At 34.8% G+C, this 12,271-nt stretch overlaps 1 long non-coding RNA gene across 1 annotated transcript in view; it reads left to right on the top strand.

Annotated features, from left to right (window-relative positions):
• The first annotated feature begins 5,278 nt into the window (after positions 1 to 5,278).
• The window catches only part of LOC108761884 (uncharacterized), a 17,689-nt gene continuing 10,696 nt past the window's right edge, over positions 5,279 to 12,271 (top strand). The window contains exon 1 of the long non-coding RNA XR_001940146.1: positions 5,279 to 5,290. This is a non-coding gene — a long non-coding RNA (uncharacterized LOC108761884). The remainder of the gene's footprint in view (positions 5,291 to 12,271) is intronic.

Genomic DNA, 12,271 nt, shown 5'->3' with positions numbered 1-12,271 from the left:
CAAGTTGTCAGACCTACTTTCCAAAGTAATAAAGTTTTTCGACATAAATTAATAAAGCACCGTGGTCGACTTCAAGCTAGTCCTTACTTGTCTTTGAATTTCAAGACAAATCACTGATCAACGAGGCAAGGAACTAAACTCGTTTACAAAGTTTGGGCAGCTACCATTCTTATAAGCCGCACCGATAAAATATGACTGCGTAAATTGGCTTTTGATCGCGCCGCTTTTTATGGCGAATCTTTATTCCTCAGATAAAACATCAAATTTTCTGTCAATATATGACGAAAAAGGATTAAGCAGAAGTATTCAAGCAGATTCCCAATTTTATATTCAAATCATCGAGATATTATGTCATCAATCTCTTATTTTCCGGTTCATTTTAAAATTATTTCTTTAACGTTTCGTCAACTTTTTCTTTAGAAAGTAAAAAATACACAGAAAGATTTTGCTAAAATATCTAAAATTTTAGGAAGAATCTGGAAATTATTTTATTGGATTATCAAAATAATTATGTCAAAATTAAAACTCAAGCATGGAACAATGTTGCAAAAAGTTTTAACATTCTACGCGGAAAGAACGATTTTACTGAAATATCTAAAATTAGCTAGATACAGATCTGAATATAATTTTTTGTTGGACTATCAAATAATTATGCACGAAACTCAAGCATGATGAGCAATGTACTGCGAAAAGTTTTGGCATTCTAGCAACCAGTTCGAGCGACTTATATATTTAAAAGTTCAAAATTAATTTTAGATCTGTATCTACCTAAATTTTCAACAAAATCGTTCTTTCCGTGTAGCAACCAATTTAAACGTCCTACATAGTTACTTTGACAATTCGAATTATTTTCAGATCCGTATCTATATTTTTAGATACTTCAGCAAACTCGTTCTTTCAATATAGACGTAAGATAAATTTATTTCGTTCTTGCTTCTATAATTCAATCGTGTCCACCAGTTAAAAAAAAATAGCAGGATGACGTTTTATATCCCCATTCAGTGAAAATATATTATCAGATAAGCGCATAAAGCAGCAGTAAGTCAGAGCGAACAAATAGCGACGAAAATCGGAAATGGGTGTGAAGCCGCGGCGTGTGGCTTTCAATGCGCGTCGCCGGCAAATGGCAGCGACACACGAGCACAATATACATACCGGCGCGAACCGCGTTCTCGAATCCGTAAAAAGCCTCGTCGTGCCTCGCCTGCTTATTCTGACTTATTATTCCGCGGCTGTCGCGAGCAGATACCTTAAATCCGACATATCAAACACCAATGTGCCTCGACGGAGGCGGCGGATGTCTCGCGAGTCTCTAACTGTCGGATTTTTATTGTTATTCGAGGAGCCACCATCGCTTGAATCGCATTTGCCGTATTTGTACGATTCGTCTCGGTCGGCATTTGCACTTCGCTTTATTCGTGTCGAACGTCGATTCGAGCTTTCACTTCTCGGTTGCGATCGTTCCGGAGTTGTTTCACGGTGATGAATTAAGCCCGCGATATTTGACCAGAATTTACACAACGCGCGATTAGTTTGCGTATTTTCGTATCATTTGATGTTGCCAGATTCAATAATCCCTTTATTTTGGTCAATTACGTCAATTTTAAATCATGATAAACATTTTAGGCAGGAATTTCTATCCTCTCCTATTAAAAGTCTGGTAATAGTTACCAAATGTATTTTATTCAGCATATTGAGATGCAATATTTAATAAATATTATATTATTAAATATATATATTTTTTATGTATTTATATAAATGATATAGTTCGTTGTATGCAAAGCAATAAAAGTCAAATATTAAAATTCAAATAATTCGAATTTGACGAAAAGCAAATCGTAAAAAAAGAATCATCAATCTTTCAGTTCATAAATTAGAAATTATTTGTGCTTTTTTAATTTATAAACTGAAGAAAACTTTGAGTTCGATCTTTTACGATAAAAATTCTTCGATTTTGAATTAATTAATTTTAATATCTTTGTTTATGCTGTTTCTTTAATCATTAACCTATTTATTTATAATCAAACGTAATAATAATAATAATAATAACCAACCGTTTGATAATAATTAGAAAAATTAGATAATATTTAAAAAAGTAAAAAATTAGCGTTTAATTAATTTATGTTATTTTAATCAAATAAATATTTGATTAAAACTATTTCAAAGATTTAATAACCATTAACTAAACTTAGTTTATTATCAGACTCTTTTCAGTGTGATCTTTCTATACGTGTGTAATTATTCTATCAATCGAACACACAAGGAATAAATACAAAATTATAACATACACCATTGACGAATGAAAGCATAACGTTCATTTAAAAATTGCAAAATACGTTTCACACGCATCAGGCTTGTCGATGGAATTATTCCTTGTATTTATTGGAGTTGCTCTTGCGTTGTATGTCGATGAATGTGTTTAACGTTGATGAATACTTATGTAGAGTATAGTGAAAAAAACCAATGTTTTCCATTAAATACGATTATACAAGCGCTTTCACACAGACAAAACGCTGTACGCGACGAGTAATGTGCGTGTAATCGAGAGAAGTGAACAGATTCACGTTGGTATTTATGACGCTCGCGACGTAAATCTGTATTTAAATCTATACAGGTGCGAATCAATCCGATGAAAAAACGACGTGCACTCGTTTGTAATGTTTAACCGTTCGATGGTGTCCGCTAAAACGACAATCATTGTTACCACGTCCCGCGAGTATCGGCAATCGTAATATCAATCGAAACCGATAATGTCAAATCGACCATTTATGAGACGTCATTGTTCTCTGATTGCGACGATTTGTACACGACGTTTGAAAATAATTGAATTGATACCAATAAATATCGTGTTACGATGTTTACGGCACGCGGCAGCGTAACATACGATATATCTCGTTTCACGTGCAGTAATAAAGACGACGGAAGAAGAAAATATGTCAATTACCATATTTAATAATATTAACTAATGTATCTTAGTATTTAATGATATTAACTTGAATATTAACTAACGCGTATGTTAATTTGATAACGGGAGAAAATAATAGACGCTGTTCAGGCACGTATCATGGAATCATTTGGAATAGATTCCGATCGGAATTATTTTGGTTTCCCTAGAAAATATAATAGAAATCTAGGAAATAATTGAACAATTTCGATCGGAATCTCTCCATTCCGAATAATTTCATAATATCTGTCCAGTATCTCGATTATTCTGTGACTTTTAACGACAGTTTGATATCGTTAATCGTTACATTTCACTGCGCATTTTTTTTTATCATGTATAATAACTGCGCAACAGTTTAACGATACCGATACTGTCGTTAGAAATTACAGAAAGAAATGTAAGTAAAATCAAATGAATATCCCATACAGTTAGATCTTCGGATTCTCGTTCATTTATATGGCAGAGATGGCCAACTCACGGAACTCTTCAAATTCTTTGGAGTGGAATCTCACTTTAAAGAGTAAAAATTGGGTCTTGACAGAGAGTAGCTCAATTTTCAGTCTTTTAGAGTGAGATTTCACTTTTTAGAGATCTATTCTATAAAAGTTTTAGAGGGAAAAAAGATATTCTCAATGGCACGTCTAGAAAATGCACTGTTAGAGAAAAATAAAAAAATAAAAAATCTCACATCAGTAAAATAGCAAACGTACTTCACTAAAATCTATTTCTTACACTTTCTGAGTTCGCTTTGTTCATTTTACCAAACTATTTACTTTAAAACGAATATAAAACATAACATGATAAAAGAAATAAACTTTGTTAAACATATTTAAAGAAGTCTTTTTACTTTCAAGAGAAGAAATGCAAGAGAAGAAAATATAAGCATGATTTTGTTCTGCTTAATTCTTTAGCAGAGCAGCACACCAAAGATTTTAAATTTTCATAATAACACGCCAGACAAAAAGATTGGCCACCCCTGGTTTAGATCCGGAATCTTAAGCTTTCTGATAAAGACGCATCACGTGAATTTATAATATAAAAAAAAAAAAAACTTGCGCCGCAAAGTATACGTTCCGTTGAAACTTGGACGGCGTCAAAGGTTCGATCAGAAATAGAGAGATCACCTTGCTTCCGGCATCGAAAGCGGTGCGATTCCGCAACGCATATCGACGCGGACAGAGAACAGACGAGGTAATCGGGGCAAGGCGATAAATCACGGTCGCTGATTACACATTTCAAAACGCGGCCGAAAGCGGTTGATCTACGGCTCCATAACTCTGGAAGTCGTCCCCCGGCATCCGCCCACGTCCCCGTCCCCGTCGCCATTCGTACGCTGCGCTGCGCTGCGTTGCGCTGCGCCGCGCCAATACAACGTACGTATGTGTATACGGCCGTCCCAAATCAGTTTTCGAAGTTTCCGTCGATTTTTATCCCGGTGACCCGATAATCTCCCGCCGATATCGGACGGACGTGAGTTTGCGTTTGCGCGTCATCCCCGTCCGTTTTCGCTCGGGGCGGCATGGCATATCGTCACTCCTACGCCCCCGACGAAATTCACTCACAGTCGACCCCTCCCCCTCCCCCTTGTCAACCAAACGAGAACTGTCGTTAATTTTCCATACACTTGGGAGATGCATCTGAAAGCCGATAACGACCGGATTAAATGCATTAAACGATGTATAACGTGCGTTTTGCGAGCATGCGGATGCATACGGATGAGTGCACATCGCTGTCTATAGTTTATACGTTTGCGCTATTGTTCCATTGGCAACATGTAAAAGAAACAAATCGTGTTTTGATTTGCAATTCTGTTCAAGTACGGCCTTGGCTATCGTTCAACAGCAAGGAAAACGTATCCCCGTTCTCCCGCTCTTTTCAAAAACAGTTGAATCAAGCGAAAAAAAAAATAGATAAATAGAAAACACACTGTTGGCTTTCGATTAAAATTGTTTCCGGGAGCGAGTTACCGGTTAACAGCGCGTTTTCTCGAACGAAATTGTCGCAGTAAATCCCGATAGCCCTTTAGATAGATTCGGAATTTCGATATTACCGCAAACATTACAATAACGTGCAACAGCCAACAGACGAAGTAATTCTAGGCGCCAGGATGCTACAAGTAATGGCTGTAATAATGCTACATATTTCACTTATAACTGGTCATAAAGGTTGTTTTATTAACAGCTCTTGGGAGTTGTAAGATATTGTAACGGTCTTTTATGAGTGGAGTATTTCGCAAGTAAAATATATTCGGTACATCGGTTTCGCAAGAATCAACAAAATTATAAATTACGTAAATAAAAAAAAAATATTCGCCGAATCTTTGCGGGAGAGCCCATGATTTCACTCGTGACTTTACGTATCGTTCTAATTATCCCGATAAAAATCCGCCGTAAAACTTATCAACGTGCATTTATCACACGCGTCCAAGAAATATTTCGTGGACGTTATCGAGATTTAAAAAAATTTATCCGATCGATAAATGTGATATTAAATTGAATAATATAAATGAAAGAAGGAGAACGTGAAAGAAAAAAATACGCAGAGGTGAGAAAACACTAAAACTTTCCACTCTCGTACGAGACATAACGAGTACTTTGTCATCTTGACACCCGTCGATGCTGTTCTACCTGCATATTAATGCAGGTCTTTCGCAACTCTCTCATATATTAACATAACTAACTTCTCCGTCAAAGAGATGATATTTCTTTCCACAGACATTTCGCCGAATGAAACCATATCGATTATTATCACGCTACCGACTTAATCTAGAAATAATTACCTGGGATATTTTTATACTTCAATGGCGAGAAAATGTGAATTGCTGTAAAAGGATGTAAAAATATTTTCTTTCTTTTTGGATATATTTTCTTTCTTCTTCAATAACTATTCTTCGCAAACCGTTAAATATAAAATTTCATCAAAAAACCTGCAGTGAAAAAGCTTACTTATATTAATTAAAATTTTTATGTTTTATAAGTACCGTCATAATAGGCTACTTAACGTGTTTATTTCGTTCACTTGTTTGGTTTCTATTTACTTTTTTTTAAAAAAAAGTGAGTAAATATCTATGTTCTCGAATGCCAATAAATCGGTAAACTATCATTAATATACAACATGTCGCTAATAATAGTGATTGAAATAGAATGTAAAATATCTCAAGTGATCGTTTACGTAATAAAAATAAGGTAACTACTCTCGGGTTAATAACAAGAAAAGTCAGTGATAAAGAATCAATTTAGACTGAAATGTGATAAAATGTAAAAATATAGAAGATACATAATAATCGCATAATGGAAAAGTTGAAAGTCATAAAGTTCACTTAAAAAAATTAAATTAAAAAAATGTTTTTGTCGTATATATTGCTGATAAGGAATAATCGCAAATCTTGAAGATCGTAGAACTAAAACCGGTTTGGGATAGAACATACGATTACATGTGTCTACAACGTTTAGAATTGAATACGCTGAGAAAGCACATACTTCTCGCGTTCGTACTTCCTCGTTCAACGATTCCCTTGGCCTCTTCAACTCTCACGACGTTCTAGCCCGCACACACATAGCCATCCTTATTCTTACTTTTAAACCGACGATCCTTGGAAAATATCCGATAGGAGAGCGCCACGCCCGTTCGTCGTCCACTCGAGATTGCCGAGGATGACTGGGGAAATTAATTAGATGGAATTTCACAGAGAGAAAGGACTGTCCCGTAGAAGTTAGAAGCGAGCGGAGTAGTAGGTACGAAAAGCTTAAACGGCTTCGGCTCTGTAACTTCGTTGCACGCTGGCGAGTTTGAGTGATCTTAGGGAACCACGAGCATTTACAGCACGCTAGAGCTAACGTAGATTCTCCTATAATACCATGACGCGTGCGCAGACTTGGCTAAGAGCCTCTGAGAAAGTTGCCGAACGAAGCGTCTCGTGAATCCGACAGTTAATTCCGGCAGATCTTTTTACGCCCTCGAGCGGGGAAGAATGGAAAGGGGGAAGTTTGAGGTATTTTATCGTTGTGATGCAACACCGTACACACCGATTATTTTACAGTTGAGCACCCTTCTCCGAAGTTCGCGTTTCCATCGAGGAGGTAACTACTTAATGTAATCGTGGGACAGTGTCCCCGAAATCACTATGAAATCTCCATGTTATAATTTTGCAATCAGGTATAATCAAGAAGTTAGATGAAATTATGCAGAATCATCAGATATCATAATGAAATCATATATAATCCGTAGAAATCATTTTTAATTTCCACATAATCACTGATAATCAGGTGTAATCACCGAAATTTGTGATAAAATCATGTGGAATCACCGTAAAATCTGATAAAATCAGTGTATATAAATCTGAGATTGCGAAACATAAATTACATGCTACCATGTTTTTTTTACATAAGCGCAATATATTGTATATGTTCGATCGCGCTTCATCTTATATATAAGATTCTAGAGGTTCCAAATTTGATCATCAAACGCATAAAGCATAATTTATCTTTGTCGATAATCTAATGTTAAACAAGTACAAATGACGCTCTATGTGCACAAGAAAACATGGCTGATAATGTAGTTTATGTTCTGCTACTTTAGGGCAGCGACACAGACCTGCATTTTGCAAAAAGCACAACTAATAACGCATAAGAGAACCAATCAATCTGAACCCTTCTTTTCCTTCCACTTCACAAAAAAGAAAAATTTTTATTAGTTGATTCTCTTATGCACTATGCGTTATGCTTTACGCATAAGTCTGTGTCGCGGTTCTTAAAATTATTTACTTATACTGATTTCATGAAATTTTATTATATAGTGACCATTTTCATCACAAATTTCATGGTGATTACATATGATTACCATGATTACATAGAAATTCAAAATAATTTATGCTGATCAGATTTCTGATGATTACACATAATTTCCAGGCATTCTAATGAAATCTCAAATAATGTCTGCTAATTACACATGATTTCATTATAATTTTTAATGATTCCACATGGTTTTATCTGATTATGGACACATCTGATTGCAAAATGATTACATAGCGATTTCTTAAAGATTTCATGATTTTGGAGACATATTATTGTCCCACGTTTATATTAAATAGTTATCCCCGCGTCACAGTGTTTCTAATCAAATAAAATTTTCATTTGTAATCACTAAAAATGTTATAATTACATATGCAATCATGAGAAATCATTATGTAATCAAATGATATCATTTATAATTAGATAAAATCATTGTGCAATCAAATGAAATCATTTGCACTCAGATGAAATCGTTTAAAATCAGATGAAATCATTTGCAATCAGATGAAATCAAATGAAATTATGTAATCAGTGGGACAACATTTCAGCTAGTGATTACCCCCTCGGTTTTCATGCAAAAAAACATCAGAGTTTTGTGGATTAAAGAGTCATTGGATTTCTGATGCAGCTCGCTGTCGATATAGAGCATTTAATGTTATACTTGGTAATTTAATCTCGATTTTTGAAGAAGAATCGTGTATGTGTGTGCCTTTTTTTAAACAGCTACACAAATCTACGTGTTAAATTCATATATACGCGACATGATTTCCCACATGGGCTACTAAAGCTCGTTAAATTAAGTTGTCAAAAAAAACACATGATACAATGTATTATGTTATATATATTACGCGAGAGGCGTGCAGAATTTTGCATAATTTTTTGTGGAGATAGAGGTGTGTTTGATAAATTAATCAAAGCAAAGTCTGGGATTAGGTATATCCTCCGTGTGAGCAACATAAATTCCCAAAATGTGATAATAATCCTATTCCATGAGCGCTTATGCAGACTGAATTTGGGAGAGGATCGTCGGCTTTATGAGCTGAGGCAAATATTTGCGCACCCCTTCATGTGAAAACGTATTGTTCGAATCCGTACCCCGCGAAATTTTGCAACAAAAGTTTCGCGAATGTGTGTCTTTCGAAGGAGGCCGATTTTCAGAAGTTCGAACGTATATAACGTTCATAAATCCAAATAAGAATTATTTATAGAAGTCGCCAGATACCGCGAGCGAGATGCTCTTGAGACCGAACTTTCTTCGACAGCCTGGCAAAGTTGATGCGCGGGGAAATATCTGCGAGTTTGCCCGAGGTATTATTTCTCTCGAATTGGGGAAAGGTCATTGTATACGTGACAGAAGTTAAAATTGAATTCGAAAGAGAAGGGGCGCACTTAGAATAGAAAATAGCGAGCGTTTTTACTCTTTGTGTCTCCAGTAATTTTTCCGCAAGTACGCCCGATTTAACGTTCGCAATTACGGCGCAAAATCTGCTTTTGTCCATAAGTATTATACTTCAAGAAAATAACGTACTAAACGTAAAACTTCTCTTACAAAATGATCTCGTCGTAATTACTCTAAAGCTATCGTGACATTTGATGCATATTCGTTAAGAGTTCCAACAAATTTAATTAAAAACCTCTTGTTTAGATAAAAATAATTTTGTTAAGAAGTTTGTAGAAAATATTCCATTGATTGACGAATGTGAATTCACAACGGAGGGAGATTAATAAATGATGTCTGCCGAAGGGAGAAAACTTCAAGTTGGTCGTTCCTTTTCATAAGAAGCATGATTTCTGACGGAAAGAGGTTGGGGAGGGTTAGAGTTTGAGAGGATTGAAGTTGGTTGGCATCCAATTCGTACTTCAAAAGCCTCCTTAGCATTAGCCTTTCGGCTTTCAATCTAAAAAAAAATGGCAAAAACAAATTTATATCCATGAAAATATTTTTCCGTCGACGACGCAACCTCCGCTTCCTGTCTTGTTTTTCTTTTTTTGCGTAGTGAATCGAGAAGCTCGTGACAGAAGGACGATGGAACAGGAGACGAATAAGGAAATGGGCGCGAGAGATGTCTTCACGGTAATTCGTTGCCAGCGGCATGATTGCCCTGTTTACACAACTTGCGAGTGTGCATTTCCGCAGCGCCGGCGTAATTACGCGAATGACTCAATCTTCGCCAACAAACTTGAGAATTTTCTCGAGAATCCTCGAGATGAAGGAATAATCATACAGGAAAGCTGCCTCCGGAAAGGTTCTCGTTATGCACCTGGAAGCTGTGACTTACGTGCTGGTATTTTCCATCACCACGATGCTTTATTCCTAAGGGAAGATCCCAAAAATGAGGTTGGACTTTTCTCATCTACGGCTAATAACCATTTCTACAATTTTAAGTTAATTCTCTCGAAAAGAGAGTACACATTGCTCTTTTATTTCAAAAGTAACAAAACTACGAAGTTGAAAAATTTATATTAAATTTAATAGATATATTTCACGTCTTATATATACATTATATTCCGTGTCCTATATATTAAAGGTTTTGTGTTAATTTAACACAAGATGAAAATTGAAAATGTTAGAAAGTAACACAAATATTAAGTAAAAAATTAACACAAAAATGTGACGTTGACACAAAAAAAATTGTAAACAAACGATGCAAGTATATTTTTTTTTAAAGTAAAATATCATTTATATGTTAAATTAGCGTGTATTTTATTCATTTATTTCAGAATTTAAAATATATAATTTTTATATTACTTGTTCAATTTTATGTTACTTATAAATTGGATTATTTTTATGGATTATTTTGACACTAACAAATATCGAATATCAATGTAATACAAAAAAATATAAATTTAAATAATAATGTCACATTATGTTAAATAAATACTCAAATATAATTTCATAAAAAAAATCAAAATGGTCATAACAATGGTAAAAAGAATAGTTAAAAAAGAAAGCTGTTATAATTGTTAGAACTTAAAAAAGATGGTTCTTTTAAAAACTGATTTTTGTAAAACGGAAATGACCAAAATTATATTTGATCATATTAAAAAAATATTCTTTTTGCCTATTTGATTCAATAATTTTCTATTCAGTTCAAAAATAATTTTTCCTTTATCTGAGAAGCTTAATTTGTTGAATTGTCACTCTTAGAGTACCTAATAGAAAGTATAACATCTAAATTAAAAACATAATTCTGATTGAAGTCAAATACATGATGTATAACATAATACTTTTTTAATAATAATTAGTTTTCAATGTATCAATCATTAATGAATTTTCAATCTAATACATATTTAAAAATATTTTTTCATATTTTAGCGAGAAGCATTGTTACGTAGGCTCGGTAGTATAATATTCGGTAAATTGTCGCGCTGAGAAGTGGCACATGGTGCTCCGGGAATTCCGTCGAATTCTATGGATTTTCGAGGCGCACATTCCGCGAGGTAACAGCATGAGAATACGTTACATGTACACGAGTGCCTTAGCTCCCGCTGTGGCTTGCTCCATCGGTACAACGCCTTAGCCCTTAAGCCAGACGAGGATCGGGATCACCCCCGTAGGAATGCGGCGAGCAAATAGTCAAAATAGCTATCGGGCTTGGCGAGCCTCTGTGTCTTCGCCGCGTGTGTTGACACACATGTTCTAAGTGCTCCTGTTTCGACGGCTGACGCGTTTGCCAAGAACATTCAAACTTTGTTCACATTGTAGATACAATAAGGAATAATAACAAGGAACAGGAACAATACGTGCCAAATAGAGGCTCTGAACGAATCATTCTCACGTTCACTCGCACTCCTGATACAGCTAAAAAATTTTAATTACAAAATTTTCAGCAAGTTGAAATTCGAGAAGTTTCCTGATAAAAAATTTATAATATCTGATATAAAATTTACAAAATAAACATATAACTGTTTTCGTAGATTCAGCGAGATAAGAAGAAATTGGCTATAAAATGACTCAATATTATCTATATTTAATATTCGTCATATAATATTGTACAGAGCAGGGTATTTTAATCGCCCCAGGCGGATATCTCAAAAACTAAAAGAAATACAAGAAAGTTTTATATAAAAGTTGTAGGTTTTCTTGGGGGAAAGAAGGTGAAAAAAATAATAGATTTTATATAGGGGACATTATATACCAAGATCAAGTCAAGATCGACATGAATTTTTTTGATAGGAATCTCATTTTTTATTGCATATTCTTGTAGCTGAAGTCAAGACATTTTCAAAACATTATAATAAAGTACTTTTTCATTAAACACTTTGCAAGTTTTACCAAACTTTTACAAAACTTGACAGTTATTGTACTGCCGACATTAGCATTACCCAAGTTGTATCACGTGGAGGTTACTCAGTCGGATTTAATGTCTTGTGTGGGTGCGTGCACACGTGGTACACCTTGGGCAATGCTAATGTCGGCAGTACAGTAACTGTCAAGTTTTGTAACTTGTAAAGTGCTCTCTCTTAATAAAAAAAATACTTTATTATAATATTTTGAAAACATCTTGACTTCAGCTACAAGAATATGCAATAAAAA

This window comes from Trachymyrmex cornetzi, unplaced genomic scaffold, assembly GCF_001594075.2.
Source record: "Trachymyrmex cornetzi isolate Tcor2-1 unplaced genomic scaffold, Tcor1.1 scaffold270, whole genome shotgun sequence".
Taxonomy (NCBI): domain Eukaryota; kingdom Metazoa; phylum Arthropoda; class Insecta; order Hymenoptera; family Formicidae; genus Trachymyrmex; species Trachymyrmex cornetzi.
Note: the sequence above shows the minus strand (reverse complement) of the source record. Positions and strands in the feature narration are given on the sequence as shown.